Below are 17509 nucleotides of genomic sequence, written 5' to 3'. Positions count from 1 at the left end.
GAGAATTATTAAGATCTACTCTCTCAGCAACTTCCAAATATGCAATTCAGTACTGTTAATATAGTCACCATGATGTACTTAACATCCCCAGAACTTATTTATCTTATAACTGGAGATTTGTACTTTTTGACAACCTTCACCCATTTTCCCCAACCCCGTCCTCTACCCCCTGGCCCTGGCAACCACCAATCTGTTCTCTGTTTCCATGAGTTGGGGTTTTTTTAGATTCAACATGTAAGTGAAAGGATACAGTATCTGTCTTTGTCTGACTTACTCCACTTGGCATAATGCCCTCAAGGCCTATCCATGTTGTTGCAAATGGCAGGATTTCCTTCCTTTTTTGTGGCTGAATAATATTCCAGTGTGTGTGTGTGTGTGTGTGTGTGTGTGTGTGTGTGTGTGTGTGTGTATACATGCCATATTTTCTTTATATATACCATATTTTCTTTGTCCTTTCATCCATCAATGGACACTAAGGTTGTTTCCCATGTCTTGGCTACTGTAAATATTGCTGCAATGAACATGGGGAGTATAGTTTTTTTGGGGGGGTTTTTTTGCGGTACGACGGGCCTCTCACTGTTGTGGCCTCTCCCGTTGCGGAGCACAGGCTCCGATGCACAGGCTCAGCGGCCATGGCTCACAGGCCCAGCCGCCCCACGGCATGTGGGATCTTCCCGGACAGGGGCACGAACCCGTGTCCCCTGCATCAGCAGGCAGACTCTCAACCACTGCGCCACCAGGGAAGTCCATGGATATTAACTGAGTAGTTTATGACCTTCAGCACAGGGGCACTTTTAGACTATAAATTAAGAGAGGTCAAGCTCTGGCCGCTTCTATGGGTGAGCTTCAGATTTGACTAACACTGGGCTCAGGTTAGTTGTGCACTTTCACAAGTGAGGATTCTTTTCTCCCTTCCCTCACCCTCTAAGGTAAATGTCATTATCTCATTTATAGATGAAGAAACAGGTCCAGAGAGGCTGATGCTTCCAAATCACAAAGTTAATGAGTAACAGAGTCAGGGAGGAAGGGGCGTCTGAGGGTAAACGGGAAGAATAGCAAGGGCAAGGCCATAATAACCCTGGGCTTGCGTGGGACTAGGCCTAGGTCTCAAGGCCAGACCAGAGGGTTGGGGGCTGGGGGCCGGGAATGATGCTAAATTCCTTCCCAGACTACAGCATGTGGGATCTGTTCTGCCTGCGTCTGTCCCGGTTGGGCAGGAAGCAGAGGCTTGCAAAATATGGAGAGAGGAATGCCTTGGGTCCTCGTAACTCACAAGGGCCGAGGGAGGAGTGGAGCGGACTGTTACCCTGGTGATGGCGGAGGTATCTACAAGTTGATTATATGTGTGCAGGCCTCGTCTACAAGCTACTGGGAAACCTCATCCTTCCTCCCAGCCGGCTGCCTGCTCAGTCACTTGCCCAGTGCCCTCTGTATAGACCTCATTCCTCCAAATAAAAGCAGCCCCTTAAGCGATCCTTGTAGAGCGGGGGCTCTAAGCCTGGGATTTTCAAGGACAGACTCTTATTTAACCAATTTGTTCCAGCACTTGTAGATCAGTCCTCAGAGCTCAGTGCTCTGAAGAAACATTTTCAAGCAGATTCTGGGTGGGGCGCTAGCAGAGAGCCGAGTGCCTTTCCCTTGAGAGTCCATTCATTCCCCAGGGAAGCTCAGCTCCAGTGGACAAGCTTCCAGGATCGCAGAAACTTCTGTGGCCCTGCACATGCAGAGTTTCAGTCCTCAAAATAGGAGGCTCCCCAGGGGTGGTGCCATCGCAGCCTCTGCCCACCACAACCTAGGGGAAGGCACAATATACCTCTCCCTCTGCCAGGTGTGTTAAGGGGGCCCCTGCCCACTGGCAGCGTGGACTGACCTGGTAGTTTGCTGGTGCTTTCAGATCTGAGAGGCCTGAAGGACCGCAGAGAGGAGCCTTGCATCCTGAGCCTCGCGAGACTGTGGTCCAGGATCTCAGGAAGGTATAGTCTCTCAACTTTCTTATTTGTAAAAATAGTAGGAAATCATCCATCCTGTGCTGATGTAAGGGAATATTCTTTATTCTTAGGAAATTCTATATATGCGTGGGGAGGGGGTGGCACGGAGATAGCAAAGATGCCAAATAATTGGTGAATCTGAGTAAAACATATTTGGAAATTCCTTGTATTGCACAACTCTTCTGTAAGTTTGAAATGGTATCGAAATTAAGTGGTGACACGGGCTTCCCTGGTGGTGAAGTGGTTAGGAATCCACCTGCCAATGCAGGGGACAACAGGTTCGAGCCCTGGTCCAGGAGGATCCCACATGCCACGGAGCAACTAAGCCCGTGCGCCACAACTACTGAGCCTGCGCTCTAGAGCCCGCAAGCCACAACCACTGAGCCCACGTGCCACAACTACTGAAGCCCACGCGCCTAGAGCCCGTGCTCTGCAACAAAGAAGCCACCGCAATGAGAAGCCTGTGCACCGCAATAAAGAGTAGCCCTCATTCTGCAACTAGACAAAGCCCGCATGCAGCAACGAAGACCCACACAGCCATAAATAATAAACAAAAATTAGTGACAAAGAAGTAGTAGAATTACAAAAATCAAAGGAGTATATTTAGGTAAATTAATTCTCATTCCCACCTGACTAGCCCAAGAATAGACTTAATTTTTGTGTAAATTTTGAATTATTTTACCCAGTTGTAATCATGGGCAAATTTTATAGTCTTTTCTTACTGAACGTCGGTCATAAACTGTTTTACATGGTACACATTCCTCGTAACTACCACTTATGATATTCCATTATATGTCATAATTTCTACTCTTCTGTTGATGGACACTCACGAGGAAGAGTGGATTGATATTAGTTCATCGTGAACTTGGTACCAGGTGCTATCCACCACAGGCTATGCATTACCTTTTTTTAAAAAATTTTATTGAAGTATAGTTGATTTACAATGTTGTGTTAATTTGCTGTACAGCAAAGTGACATGTATATGTTATACATATATATATTCTTTTTCATATTTTTTCCCATTATGGTTTATCACAGGATATTGAATATAGTTCCCTGTGCTATACAGTAGGACCTTGTTGTTTATCCATCCTGTGTATATGCATTATCTTATTTGACCCTCACGATCCTACTAAGATAAATAGTTTTTACCCGCAGTGTGTGGATGAGGAGCTTATAACAAGCCAACCTCATTCCACTACGGCAGATTCAGGATTCTGTTGCAGTCTCCTCTGACTCCTCAACCCATCCTGTGCCTCTGCTCACGCCGTCCTTCTGTTTTTTCATGACTGAAAGCTTTCTTTCCTCCTCCTCTAACTTCACAGATCTTTTTCTGTTCTGCAGTTTATACCTTGTATTGTTATTAATTCCATGTCTCAACTCTAAGGCTAGACTATGGGCTCTTTGAGGGTAGACTCACAGCAGAGTCATCTTTGAGCAGACTCACCTCAACAGGCTTAGCCCATCACCTTACACACAGCAGGAGCTCACATCACTTATTCTCTCAACAAATCCTGTATTTCTGGAGGGCCTACTATGCCCCAGGCAGTGTTCTAGATTCTTGGGACACATCAGCAATTCAATACACAATGGAGCTTACATTCTGGCAGAGGCAGATGTACAATAAAGAATATACATAACAAATGAGAAAAGTATATATTATGTTAGAAGGTGCCAAGTAATATAGAAAAATAGAACAGGGTAAGGAGAATAAAGAAGGAAGGGATGTTCAATTTTAAATAGAATAATCGGGACTTCCCTGGTGGTCCAGTGGTAGAGAATCCACTGTCCAATGCAGGGGACGCAGGTTCGATCCCTGGTCGGGAACTAAGATCCCACATGCTGCGGGGGCAACGAGGTCCACCTGCCACTACTGAGCTTGATCGCCTCAACTAGAGAGGCTGCGTGTGGCAAACTACAGAGCCCACGCATTCTAGAGCCCACGGGCCATAACTAGAGAAGAGAAAACCCACACACCACAACTAGAGAGAAGCCCAAGTGCCTCATCGAAGAGCCCACGTGCCACAACAAAAAGATCCCGCATGCCTCAATGAAGATCCTGTGCGCCTGCAACTAAGACCTGACGCAACCAAAATAAGCTAATTAATTTTAAAATATTTTAAATAAATAAATAGAATAATCAGGGTAGGCCACATTGAGGAGGTAACATCCGAGCAAAGACTTGAGGAGATAAGAGTGACTCATGTATACCACGTGAATGAACAAATGAACAAAATAAAATGGCTTTTATGATACATTCTAACTATGCTATTAGAAAGCAGACATTAGAAGGGCTAAGACCCTGAGTTGGGAAAGATAAATTCCAAGGATAGATAAGATCAAAGTTTAAAGATCATACCCAACACAGTAGGGTGACAATGACTCATTCCCACAAATAGTGCCAATTGGCTGCTTCAAAATAATTTTGGAGCACAGAAAGCTGCTTTCTGTAGCAGGCAGTAAACACGTGAAACTTACCCCCTAAAGATGGTACAGGCTGAAAGCACAGGACAGTTTTTCAGTAAATCCATATTGCCCTGGGGTCAGTGATTGAAAGAAGCTGGGGATATTTGCAGGGTATGTCCTAACCCTTTGCTGGGATCCCAGGTAAGAGTCTAGTCTTGTGCCATGTTAGAACATAGGATCTTGGTAGATTGAGCCCTGAAATGCATATCCTACGTCAACGAACATTGAAAGTCCTTTCTTTTACACTTTACACCGTTGATGTTTGTTAAATTGCAAACTAGACAGACAGAATTATTACATTTGTGGCTTTTTTAAAAAATACAGGAATTACATTGGATCAACTTTTTCAAACATAAGATCACACTTTCTGACCAGATCAGGATATGTCATTTTGACCGAAGTATAATTCTTAACAATTGATTTGCTTAATAAATAATTTCCAAATTAAATGGCCTTTGCTCTTTTTTTTTTTTTTTTTTTTTTGTGTGGTACGCGGGCCTCTCACTGTTGTGGCCTCTCCCGTTGCGGAGCACAGGCTCCGGACGCGCAGGTCCAGCGGCCATGGCTCACAGGCCCAGCCATTCCGCGGCATGTGGGATCTTCCCGGACCGGAGCACGAACCCGTGTCCCCTGCATCGGCAGGTGGACTCTCAACCACTGCGCCACCAGGGAAGCCCGGCCTTTGCTCTTCACAGAAATGTTTCCATATAAATATAATTTTGATGAAATGAATCATAACTGAAAGGTATGAAGTTGGCTTAATATTTAGAAAATTTCTATACAAATAGAGGCTCAGCTTGTGAAGTACTTCCTGTAAATTTGCTTTATGTATGTAGATTTTTGTTTATTGAGTTTTCTTAGAGTAGAGCACACGCATTTGACATTACAGTTTTTTAAAAGTATTTAAACTTTTTATACACTGATATGGAATGTTCCCAAAACTGTAAAGTACAGACTGGCACATATTTTATGCTATCATTTCTATTAAAAATATACACATATAGGCTCATGTATGTATAGAATATCCCTGGAAGGATACACAAGGAATTGGGAATAGCACCTGTCTCCAGGGAGGGAAACGGGGTGACTAGAAGACAGGGGAAAGTGGCAGAGGTATTTTTTACTTTATATCCTTTTATATCTTTTGACCTTAGTACCATGTGTATGCATTATTTAGTCAAAAAAATAAAATAGATTTAAACACAACATAAAGAAATAAATCATTGCTATTTTAGGATAATTATATAGTCACCAAAATGACTCAGAAATTAAATAACGAATGTTAGCATTAATGACACATTGACAGGGTCAGGGAAAGTACTGTCTGAGTCCAGGAAATACCTTCCCCTATCTCTCCCTTTAAAGGTAGACTAGTATTGATACTTTAAGTTAATGGAACTCAATTTTGTTTTAAAGATTTACTCAAAATACAGCTTATTTACATGCCTTCCTCAGATAGGGACCTCTGCTCTGATTTCAGAGTCCACCATATCTGCTCTTCAAGATTGCCTTTTCTTTTTTTTTAACTGCAGCTTCTGAAACATGAAGATTTTAGTAATTATATGAGCAACAGATATGAACACATATTTTACACAAAATAAAATACAAATAGTAAACCTAAGCATGGAAAATATTCCATCTCAACAGTCAATGAAATTCAAACTAAAACAAAGAAATATTGTATTCAATAAGCAATTGATTCAAAGGTTACCCCCAGTGGAAAGGTGGGTCTGGTGAAATCTGTATACATTGATATCACTGGCTAAAATATAAATCAGCTGAGCCCTTTTACAAAACGTATTTCAATTCCTGCAGCCATAAAAATATTAATGTCTTTTGACCTGGTAATCCCGCTCCTCGGAATTTGTCCTGAGGAAGTTTTTCCAAGGAAGAGAAAAATCTCAGTGTAGAAAGATCTTCATTGCAGCTCTATTCATCAAAGTGAAAAAGTGATGGGCTAGAAGGAGCATTGGCTTGGGCATCAGGTGTCTAGGGTTTGAGGGCTTGATTTGGGGATGGGCCACTTGGTATCTGTGTGGTCTTGGATAAATGACCTGAGTCTGCATCTACCAGGGTGGAAGGAGGGAAATCAGGCTGGGAAAGTTGGGTGGAACCAGATTATGGAGGATCTTGACTGCTAAGCTAAGGTCTCCAGGCTCTATGCAGTCAGCAAGAGGAAACATTGCAAGTATTTGATCAGAGCTCTGCATCAGAAAAATTACCCCAGCAGTGGCATATAAGATGAATGGAAAGAGCAAAAAGGTGGAGGTGGGGAGGCCACTTAGAAGTCTTCTGCAGTAGTCTCTATGAGAGGTAACAACTAATTAAATGAAACAGCCTAAATTGTGTGAGTACCTTGTGGGTGATGAGCCATTATCATAAATCTCCAGCCTCCCCGTAGAATCTGGTTAACAGTCTGCACTGAGCAGAAATATTTCATAATAACACCTTATACTTCTAAAACCCTTTACAGTTAAAAAAAAGGGCTTCCATGTGTATTATCTCATTTGATCTTCTAGGGTGTTTACAAGTGAATATTTGTAAAGTTTTCCCATGTATTGGACCCAGGTCTATGGGTTTATAACTTCCAGGCTCCACCCCTCCTCTCCTCCTTCCCTCAGCTTCCCTTTTTGGTTCAGTATTCAGGCACTCCATAGTTCTTTATTTCATTTTACTGCAAAAAAAAAGTGGCTGAACAATGCACCAGCTTCCTCACTTAAGTTCCTCCGAAGGCAGGTAAGTCATCAGTGTGCTGGATTTGAGTGCATTTGGTTTATTTAATCATTTGTTGTCTTTCTCTGATTGCATTGGCGTATCACATGTTCCACCATATGCTGTCCCTCGATGCTCTGCACACACAAGTGAGACCCCACTAGGGGGCCTAACCTTCCCTCCTCTCCTTCCAGTTCCAACCCTTCCCCCATCCCCGGGAGGGGCATCTCCCACTGGAGGCCCCAAAAGGGAGCCTAAGTCAGACAGACCCAGTCCACGAGAAGTGGGTCTAGCGATCACCCAGGAAATCTGGGGCCCGGGCCGGCACTGTGACGGAGACTTCCTAACTCCGGACTTCTCTGGCTTGCAGAGGCGCTAATGAGTAGGGCTGAGCGGTAATTAAGTCTGTGCTCAGCTCCACATCACACAGCACAGCTGCAGCCAGCCAGGAGGAGGGAGAGGAAGACGGGAAGGAGGCCCCCAACCCTCTCTTCCCACTCCGAGCCCGCTCTCCAGGGCTCTATTTAGTGCAGCAAGAGGAATTCATAAAGCCACAGGATGAGGGAACACCTATAGGAGACAGCTGCTCAGGGCTGGGGGAAAGCACCCAGATGCCAGCCAGGTGTTGCTGCTCCAGCGAATGGGCCGCCAATGGGCCAAGCTGTAATTTTGTCAGAGGTGAAGATTACCCTGTCTTGCAACCAGCCTGGCACTACAGGACCTGCAGCAGGGTGGGGCTGAGGTCTGGCAGGAAAGGAGAGGCATGACACCTACTACCCACTACTCATTGCCATGCAGGTATGCCATTGTCTCTGGGGAGTCTGGGACCTTCTTCAGCTCACACCCCAGACCAAGGGTTCGCTCTGGATGAGGACCAACATCAATATGAATTACTCAGTGAGCAATCCTCTGGAAATCCACAAATCTATAGGACCCAGTCCATGCCCTCCAGTGGGAAGGCAGACGTGAAAACAGACATGCCTTTTATTTTGAGTGTCTTTCTTTGAACTTTTGCATTTTCTATTTCTATTTTTGCAAGGATCATTTGGCATTTTTTAATGTTAGCATATTTTCCTTGGAGCAATAAAGGCGTTTGCAGTATGGAAAAAGTGACATTTGATCTGAAGGAGTCCGGAGGGGATCTTTGAGTGTGGGGAACTGACCTTTTGTAACCACCCACCCAGAGCACGGGCTGCAAAGTGTGAACTGAGCCTCCAGGAATGATGTCTGGTGCCCTCCACAGGTCAAGTCACAATAGGAGCCTTGGTGACAGCCGTGGGAGCATGTGTGTGCCTGTGCTCCCGTGCCTCTCTCCTGCGGTTTCTCTAGATGGCTGTGGCTACCCTTCTGTCCTTCCTCTCACTCTGTCGTCAGCTGTCCCAGTTCTCTGTCTCTCTCTCTCTCCTTTCAGCCCAGCCCGGAAGCCCAAGGGCTGGGCCAGAGGGAAGCAGTTGTCGCTGTTTTTCCCCAGCTCCCGCTCAAACCTGACACCCACAGAAAGGTCAGGCCCACGTGGTTCAGCACATCCCGGCCTGGCCCGCCCTGGCTGTTACCATGACGACTGCTGGTCTGGAAATGTCCTTAGCCACCTCTACTCAGCATGTTGGGTGGCTGTCCCAGGCTCCATTCTCAGAAAAGCCATTCCTGCCTGGCATTCCAGAGTTATAGGGCTTCTGAGAACATGGACGGACAGACAGAGACACAGAAAAACAGACCAAGTCAGAGGCACACACACAGACTGAGACAAAGAGAAACAAGCAGACTTAGGGACCCAGAGACTATGAAGATGCTAGAGAGATGGTGACAGAGCCTTGGCAACGCAGGACAGAGGGATAAATAAAGCAAAACAGAGTCAGAGATGGAAATAAGAAAAAGAGACAAAGAGAGGCACAGAGGACCATGATGACCTAAGGAGAGAGAACCCCAGACTAAAAGGATAAAGGAGGGGGCCCGAGGGAGGGAGGGAAGGGGAAGAAGGCAGAGGTGTGAGAGAAATCGGCTTTCACACCCCGTCGCTCCCATCCCAGTAAATTACCTTGTTATGCGCAGGGCTTGGATCCAATATTTCTCTTTGTCTCGTCCTCTCTGAGGTCTCAGGTGGGGTCTGAGATGATTAGCTGGCCAGGCTTTTCCTCTGGCTGGATAACATTTGCCGCCTTAGAAGAGGGACCTTGTCCTAAGCTAATAATGGTAAACTTGAACTCTACTCCACTCCACCCCAGCACACACAAACACACACACCCCTCTCCTTACCCTAGGGAGGCCCTTGGTTCCATCTCACCCCAAATTCATCATAAATACCTAATCTCAGCCTTACTTACCCCAAGTAGTAAAATGGGTATCAGAACAACTGAATAGGGATGATAAGAAATGAGGCAAAATTAGGGAGTAATGAATGTGAACATCAGAGATGATGAAGCCCCAGGAGGTAACTAATATGAAAGAGAAGAGAAGAGATGGGCTGGAAAGAGTGAGTACCAGACAGGAGTGTGGGGCTAAGAGGGTGAGAGGAACCAGGGGAGGAGGAGAGAGACAGGTTCAGAGCTCTGATCAAGGCAGCCCAGAGAAGTTACAGGAGTGGTGGGCCAGCTTGGATCCGTCCTCCAGGTCTGGCCGGGAACCCTGCCTCCACCATTAGTGCTATGATCTCCCATCTTCGAAGTGTCTCCGAGGCTTTGAGCGAGGTCTCTCGGGGTCTTTGGGTCTTGGTCGTTCTTAGCCTTTTCCTTTAAAGAAATAGTGAGGAGGCTTCCCTGGTGGCGCAGTGGTTAAGAATCCGCCTGCCAGTGCAGGGAACACGGGTTCGAGACCTGGTCTGGGAAGATCCCACATGCCGCGGGCAACTAAGCCCGTGCGCCACAGCTACTGAGCTTGCGCTCTAGAGCCCACGAGCCACAACTACTGAGCTTGCGTGCTGCAGGTACTGAAGCTCGTGCGCCTAGAGCCCGTGCTCCGCAACGAAGAGTAGCCCCCGCTCGCCGCAACTAGAGAAAGTCCGCACACAGCAACGATGACCCAACACAGCCAAAAGGATAAAAATAAAATAAATAATGAGACCATTAGCACCATTAGCAGAGAGGAAACCTGGAGCCTATCCAGCCTTCGACCTGTCCTGACCTGGAGCACAGTGTAGAAGGGACAATGGAGCCAGTGTCCCTAATGTCACCAAGTTCCCAGCTCACGTGTGGATGGAGAACAGGTGCCAGCTTAGAGGGCCCAGCCCAGTGCCCTCAGCCCAGAGAGCCCAGTGAGGGAGCGGGGCCCAGAAGGGAGACCTGAGTCCAAGAGAGGTGTGTGTGGACATTCAGATAGGGCTGTGCTGAATTAGCCAACCTGGAGGGCACGCCGCACCACAGTGGCTGGAATGTGCAAATCAAAGGTACCACACTGCACCACACTGCCCTGGAAGATGGGTCTGGGACTGGGCGCAAAAGGGGCTGTGGCTGATGTTGTTGGTGCCCCACATCCCTTCAGCCCCCTTTTGTGTCCAGCTGCAGCTGTGGTGGACGGTCCTGACACATCCTCTTCTCTGCCAGAGGCTCTTGTCAGTCCCTGCCGGGCAGCCTGGAAGTCCCAGGAGCTTAGCTCTCCCAAAGGGCAAACCATAACCAATGAGGGATGGCACTGGTGGAATTACTTCATCACTCAGTGGAGAATTCTGATCTGCGATCTTTATGGCTCCTCAGAATGATCCCAGGAAGACTGAACTATAAGTACCCACAGTGGACCCCTCAATGCAGCTTCCCTGTCTCATTGCTCCCTTGCTCCTGTTCAGCCCCTAAAATGCCTGCATCCAAGTCCTTGTCTCATGATATGTATTCAGAGAGCATAAATAGCACAAGGGCTGTCTTTCTGTGACCTTCAGAGCCAGAGTGTGTCCCATAGAGCTGAGCTAAGATAAGCAGTATTGGAGGGCTCTGCCCCTGACTGCTTGTTGGTAGGTGATCAGGTGTTTGTTGGAAGGGGTCATTATCATCTAGGGAAGGAAAAGAGCTCACCAGCTCTACCTCCCAGATGTTGGGGAAGCCAGGGCTGACTTATTAGCAGCAAGCCTACATAGGTCTCCAACAGACAGCCGTGGACTGTCATAACTGGAGAGGACCTCAGGGGTTACCTGATCCAACTTTCTATGCAATTTGGGAATCTCCTTCACAACCTCTCTGACACCTGCTTAAACACCTCTAGTGACAGGGAACTCACTACCCTTTACAAGACAGTCCTGTCCATTCTTGGACAGCTATTAGAAAGTTCTCCTTATACTAGATGGTAATTGGTCTCCTTGAGACTTCCCTGCCCTAGACCTAGTTTGTCCTTTGTACTTCAATGTCTCATCTGTCTATCCAAGACTGCTCCAAATATTCTAAAGCCAACTGTGTCTACTACATCTTCTCTTCTCTAGGCCAAAAAATCTTATTGCCTTGACGATTCTTCAAATGACTCAATCTTCTGAGTGTCCTCATCCTGGACCCCTCCTCCAGGGAGCACTATGGTTTATCCACGTTACCCTTTCAGTGTGTTGCCCAGATGATGCCTCAGAGTAGTATGACCAGCGCAGAATGTATTTTTCACTACTATGGCCCTAAGTACATTTCCACTACTAATTTCTAGAATTATAACTTTTTTGGCAGGTTCACAACACTGAGCTTTACTCAGCTGAACTGTGAAGACAATCAATGTCTGTGCTTTTGGCTTCTCAGCATCCCTTTTGCTTTTTTTCAGGTAACAGTAACTCTCCCCCATTTCCCATTCTCAAATGGGTCTGGTGGGATTGCCAACCCCAAAGCCCTGTACCCCTTGGCATAAGTTTGGACCCATGACCTAGGCTCAGCCAATAACAGAGTATCCTTTCCCCGGTCACAGTAATTGTTTCAATGAGGAGCATGTGACCCAAGCCAGGCCAGTCAGATTCCTTCCCTGGGGTTTATTATATGGAGCTGGAAGGGAGACCTCTACCTTCGGATGTGCTCAGCTGGGATGATGTGCAGAACTCTCTGTGCTATACCAACACACAAATTAGAGTTAATAGTGAAAGAAAGACGAGACTGAAGATACTGTTTTAGTCCTTGGATCTAGCCGGCCTTGAGGCCAGCTCCACTTCTGTCCTTCCCAGTCAGTGTCCCTTTATGGCTTGATCCAGGCTGAGTCTACCTTCTGTCACTAGAACAAAGTAGCTAATTCGCAGTTCTTTGTCCTCTGATGTGTAGTTAATTTTTTTGATCCTAGATAAAGATCATCACATTTATTCCTAGTAGGTTTCATACTTTGTCTCATCATTCCAGTCTACAGAAAAATTGTTGAGTTCTGATTCTGTGATTCAATCAATTACCTACCCCTCTCACTTTTGATAAGGATGCCTCCTATGCACTCATGCAAATCATTGATAAGAATGTTGAGCTGGGCAGAGTTAAAAAAAAAAACCAACATCATGTCAATTTATCAAACAACTGAGTGTAATTTTCAGATGGTTGTTCAAACAACCGCGAAGCTACTCAACTGTACTCTTATCCAGCCCTGACCGTCCATCGTGTCTCATAGACACAATCCCTCCCCCGCCTCTGCCTCTGCCTCCTCCTGCCTTACGTGTCTGCAAAAGAACCAATTTTTTTTTTTTTAAGTGGATTAGGTCAGCATGAAGCGAAAAGAGTCAGTCCATTTGGGAAGAGGCAACCTTTACTTCAGAACGATCGGTGACAGGTAGCACTTGGGAAATGGAGGTGGGGGGAAGGGAAGGGACAACTTTAGTAAAGCCTGGAGCTGGAGGGTGGGGAAATGAAGGGGCGGAGGCCCACTGTTGCTCCAAGTCTGGCCTGTTCGAGGCAGTACAGTGCAGTAACAGAGAGCACAGGCTCTGAAGAGAGCTAGGCCCCGGTTCTCAGTCCTGGGAGTACCACTTGTTAGCCGCCCACCACTACCTTGTGCCATACCCGGGTGCCATGCTTCACTCTTCCCACTCTCTCACGCTTCGTTCCACTCGGTTACCAAGTTCCCGTGGTTCTTCCCCCTAAATGCTTCTCACATCCACTTCTCTCTAGCCTCACTGCCGCATCCTCGTTCATGTAACCGTCATCTCTTCAAATATTTCTTCTGCCACTTTCTCTCTCTTCTTCTTCTGGGACTCAACTTATATGTGTATTAGACTGTTTGATGTTGTCTCACAGCTCTTGGAAGCTTGGCTTTGCTTTTTCTTCCCCCACCCCACTCTATTCTCTCCTTGTGTTTCAGTTTGGATAATTCCTATTAACCTTTCCTTTTTTTTTTTTTTCTATTAACCTTTCTTAAGTTCACGGATTTTTTCCTCAGCTGTGCCTACCTATTGAAAAGCCCATTGAAGGAATTCATCTTTGATATCATGTGTTTTTTATTTCTAGCATTTCCATTTGGCTTTCATACAGTTTCCATGTTTCTGCCCAAATCCCCCATTCGTTCATGCAAGTTGCCCACCTCTTTCCAATAGACCCTTTAACATACTAAGTCATTTTTATTTTAAAGTCCCTGTCCGATGGTTCCAACATCTGTGAGTCTGGTTCTGTCGATCTCTTTACCTTTTGACAATGGATTGGGTTTTTTTCTTTGTGGGCTTTTTATATGTTTTGTGAATTTTTATTGAGTGCCTATCATGTGTAGAACAGCAGAGACTGAGGTAAATGGTATTTATGCCTGGAAATGAACATAGGCACCTTCTGTCAGCCTGTTGGCGTGGGGGGAGGGGGGAGGACAGGAGTCCATCTATTGATAATTAGGAGTCAGGCAGGGTTTGAATTTTGTTGTTGCTGTCATTATCTCAGTGCATCACAGATTTAAATTCATCTAGTTGTGGGCTGCCGAGAGAGGAGACTGGGTGTCAGAGGGTTTTTCTGTGTTCCTGCTCCACGCTCCCCTTTTCAGCCGTCCCAGCACGCCTGCCCCTCCACCCAGAGGAGACTGCCTTCCCTTGCTATTAGGTGCTAGTTTGGGGGCGGGGTCTCTGACATCCTGGTTCAGCTTCAGTCTTAGGCAGGTCCTCTGTGAGTTTCAGGAATGGGGCTTTCTCGTATTTCTGCTTCTGCTCCCAATGACAGCCAAACTCTGTCTCCTACCCGTGGTTGGTTTGGGGTGGCCAAATTTTCTTGTCCTCTCCCCCAGCAGAGCAGACCTTTGCTTGAATTTTCAGCCCAAGACAGTTTCCCACTTCTCCCCTTTGGGTAGAGGGCTTTTGCTTGTTCTCCCCCCAAGAAGCAATGGGTTTTCAAGTGTTCAAGAAGGACAAGGAAGTTTTTACCCCTCACCCAGAAGCAGATGAGTTTTGCTTTTATTCCTCCCCCTGAAGTAAGACTCTGTTGCCCCTCCCTCAGTGGCTTAAGGCTATTGCTTATTGGAGAAAAGGATTGGAAGCAGCCGAGGCATTTTGCCTTCCCCCAGCAGCTGCCTTAATCAACTACTTGCTTGTACCACCAAGGAGGGACGCTCTCTCCCATTTCCTGCCCTGCTCCCACTTTTTCTCATGAACCTCAGGGGACCTGTGGAAGAAAGTCTGCCTGTGAGTAGAAACCCCCTGTGTCTGGAATGGTCTCCAGCCACTCTAAACTGACACGCTAGCCCATGTGCAGCCTTTAAACGTTTGTTAAAATTTTTGTCGGTTTTGTCTTACCTGCTTGTATGACAGCTCCCCCATTTCCCGTGCTCTGCTAAACTTGAAACTGTTCGTGTGTATCTCTCTCTCCTTGAAGAGGCTTTACTTGGTTGCCTTGTGACCTCAGCTTTCTGATTTTGTGGATTATCTATTTCTCATGGTTAAGGTGGGAGTGATGTTTTCTTGCAGCGCTGTTCATCAGTAGAAATACAAGTCCTCGAGTCACTGTCACCTCTTTCTTAAGCAACTGCAAACACCTCACAGCTGGTGCCTGTGCCCAACTTTGCTCCTCTCCGTACTGCAACCAGCATAAGTATTAAAAATTCTGTGACCATCAGAAACTATCAGGGACCGCAAATAAAATACTTCAAACCAGCTACATAAAAACTGAAACCTAGGTTATGGTGTACCAGTTCTCTATTGCTGAGTGACAAACCAACCCAAAACATAGTGGCTTAAACCATGACATTTTTCCTGTTTGTGAATGTACAGGGCTTGCAGGGACAGCTTGTCTCTGTTCCACTTGGTGTCAGCTGGGGTGGTTTGAAGGCTAGGGCCTGAAATCATTTGAATCACTTATATGTCTGATGCCTGGGGTGGGAAAGACTCAAACAGCTGGGGACTAAACTGCGGGAGCCCCTCTAGCTCTCGGTGGGGTCTCTCTAGTATGGAGGCTTCAAGGTAGCCAGACTTCTTACATGTTGGCTCAGAACTACCAAGGAACATATTGAGAAAGAGAGAGATCCCAGGTGGAATGTTTTTAATGACCCAGCCTCTGAAGTCATATTATTCATGCTGTACTCTATTAGCAAGGCAGTTACGTAGGTCTACCCAGGTTCCAGGGGAGGGAATATTGACCCAACATCTCAGTGGAAGAGTGTCCACACCACACTGTAAGCTGAAAGTGTGGGATGTGATATATTGATATGGCCATCTTTGGAAAATACAATCTGCCATACATGATTCTATTTGTTCTGTAATAGTGAAAAAATACCTTCAAAGAAATCAAGCCAGAAAATAAAAACAAAGGAAAACCACGAGCCATCTGACTGCATTATTTCATGTAGACAGATCATTGCCAAGTGTGAATTTGTGCTCCCCTCATCAATTTAAACATGTCAAACCCATGGCAGCCATGACCATCTTTCTAGATGCAATTCTGGTCCTGTCACTGCCCCTCTTAAAATGACACTTTAGCTCCGTGTTGCTCCCCAAATAAATTCCAAGCTCCTTAACATGGCTGATAAAGCCCTTCACACCTGGCCTTGTTTATTAATTTCTAAGCTCACCTTCTGATGCTTCCTCCTTTGTCCTTTATGCTCCAACTACACTGAACCATTTTCCAGTATCCAAACTTTATTTTGCCTTCAGGCCGTTGTACTTGCTATTTTCCTCTTCTGGGACTTTTCTCTGCCCCCATGCTCTTATCCCTCTATTCTTTCCAACTGCTACTCATTTTTCGGGACTCAGCTTCCCTAACACGGTCTCTCTCCTACCTCCCCCCCAGCTAGCCTAGGGCTCTCATATCTCCTTCCCATACGATCTCAAAGCACTGTGTGCCTGTGCTAGGGCTCTACAGAATCAGAGACCACAGCACCAGTTAACTAGGCCGTATCTGCCCCTCCATCAACCCACGTGGGAACATACGGTTTTATTTTATTCACCACCACACACAGTGCCTGAAGCATGGCAGGGGCTCAACAAACATTGGTTAGATGAGTGAACCTGTGCCTTAAATAGCCCACTGGGTTCAAGTAGACAGCCTCCTACGAGCCTAAGATTGCGACGACAGTGTCCTGTCTTGAATCTTATAACTGAGGTACGGCCAAAGCTGGTTGGGATAGTTCGGAAATTTCAGGAAAATATCAGCTGTTTTATGTGGCTGGAGCTGTTCCCAGCGTTGGGGGACTCATTCCAAGGCAGGGCCAGGGAGTGGCTCCAGGGCATCTTCCCTCTTCCAGCAATAGTCCTGGTGGGCAGGCCTTCGTGAGAGGGACACACCTCGGCAACGGCTGGTAGGACGTTTGTTTACTTGCTGTGCCTACATCCAGAGCCTATTTCTGGAGCAGGTACTGCATGCAAGCCTGTGCCATTCCAGCACTGATCTTGCCAAGCCCTGTGCCAAGAGAGAACAGCGGCAGTCACTTACCTTATCTCCCTGGCTCCAACCAGCCTTCTCTGGATATACCTAGTTATTATTGTTTTGCCCTGTTGGGAATTGCCCTTCTCTGGCTCTAAGGTTTAGCAGTAAATATTGCTCCATGTGCTCTAACTTTCTGTCTGTTTCATTAAGGACGTGAGGAAGGAAGAAAGTTAGGGGTGCTAAGAAAGGCTCTCTCAACTCATAAATTTTACTGATTTGAGGAAGTCCTAACTGGAGCGCCTTGGGAGTTTCCAGGATCAAAGGAAACAGATCAGCATTTTTGGCCAATACAATTTTTCCTATGGTTAGTCCAATTTCTGAAAGGGAACTGGAATACAAAGAGGTCATTTGACTTATTTATGATCCCACAGTAAGCCACAGCACGGATAAAGATAGCACGTAAGAGTCTTGGTTTCAAATTTAGTACTACATCAATCGTCTAAGTTAAATTTATATTAAAAAGTTAGCTTTGGGAACTAATATCAAATTTGTTTTTGGTAAATAGTTTCACGTTTTTTTAGAGCCATCACTTAAGTTGTCACCTCTAAACCAATTAAGAAACCATAGTTCTTAAATTCCATATATATGTTA

This window comes from Phocoena sinus, chromosome 2 (genome assembly GCF_008692025.1).
Source record: "Phocoena sinus isolate mPhoSin1 chromosome 2, mPhoSin1.pri, whole genome shotgun sequence".
Taxonomy (NCBI): Eukaryota; Metazoa; Chordata; class Mammalia; order Artiodactyla; family Phocoenidae; genus Phocoena; species Phocoena sinus.
The sequence above is the reverse complement of the archived record's forward strand: the minus strand, read 5'-3'. Positions refer to the sequence as shown.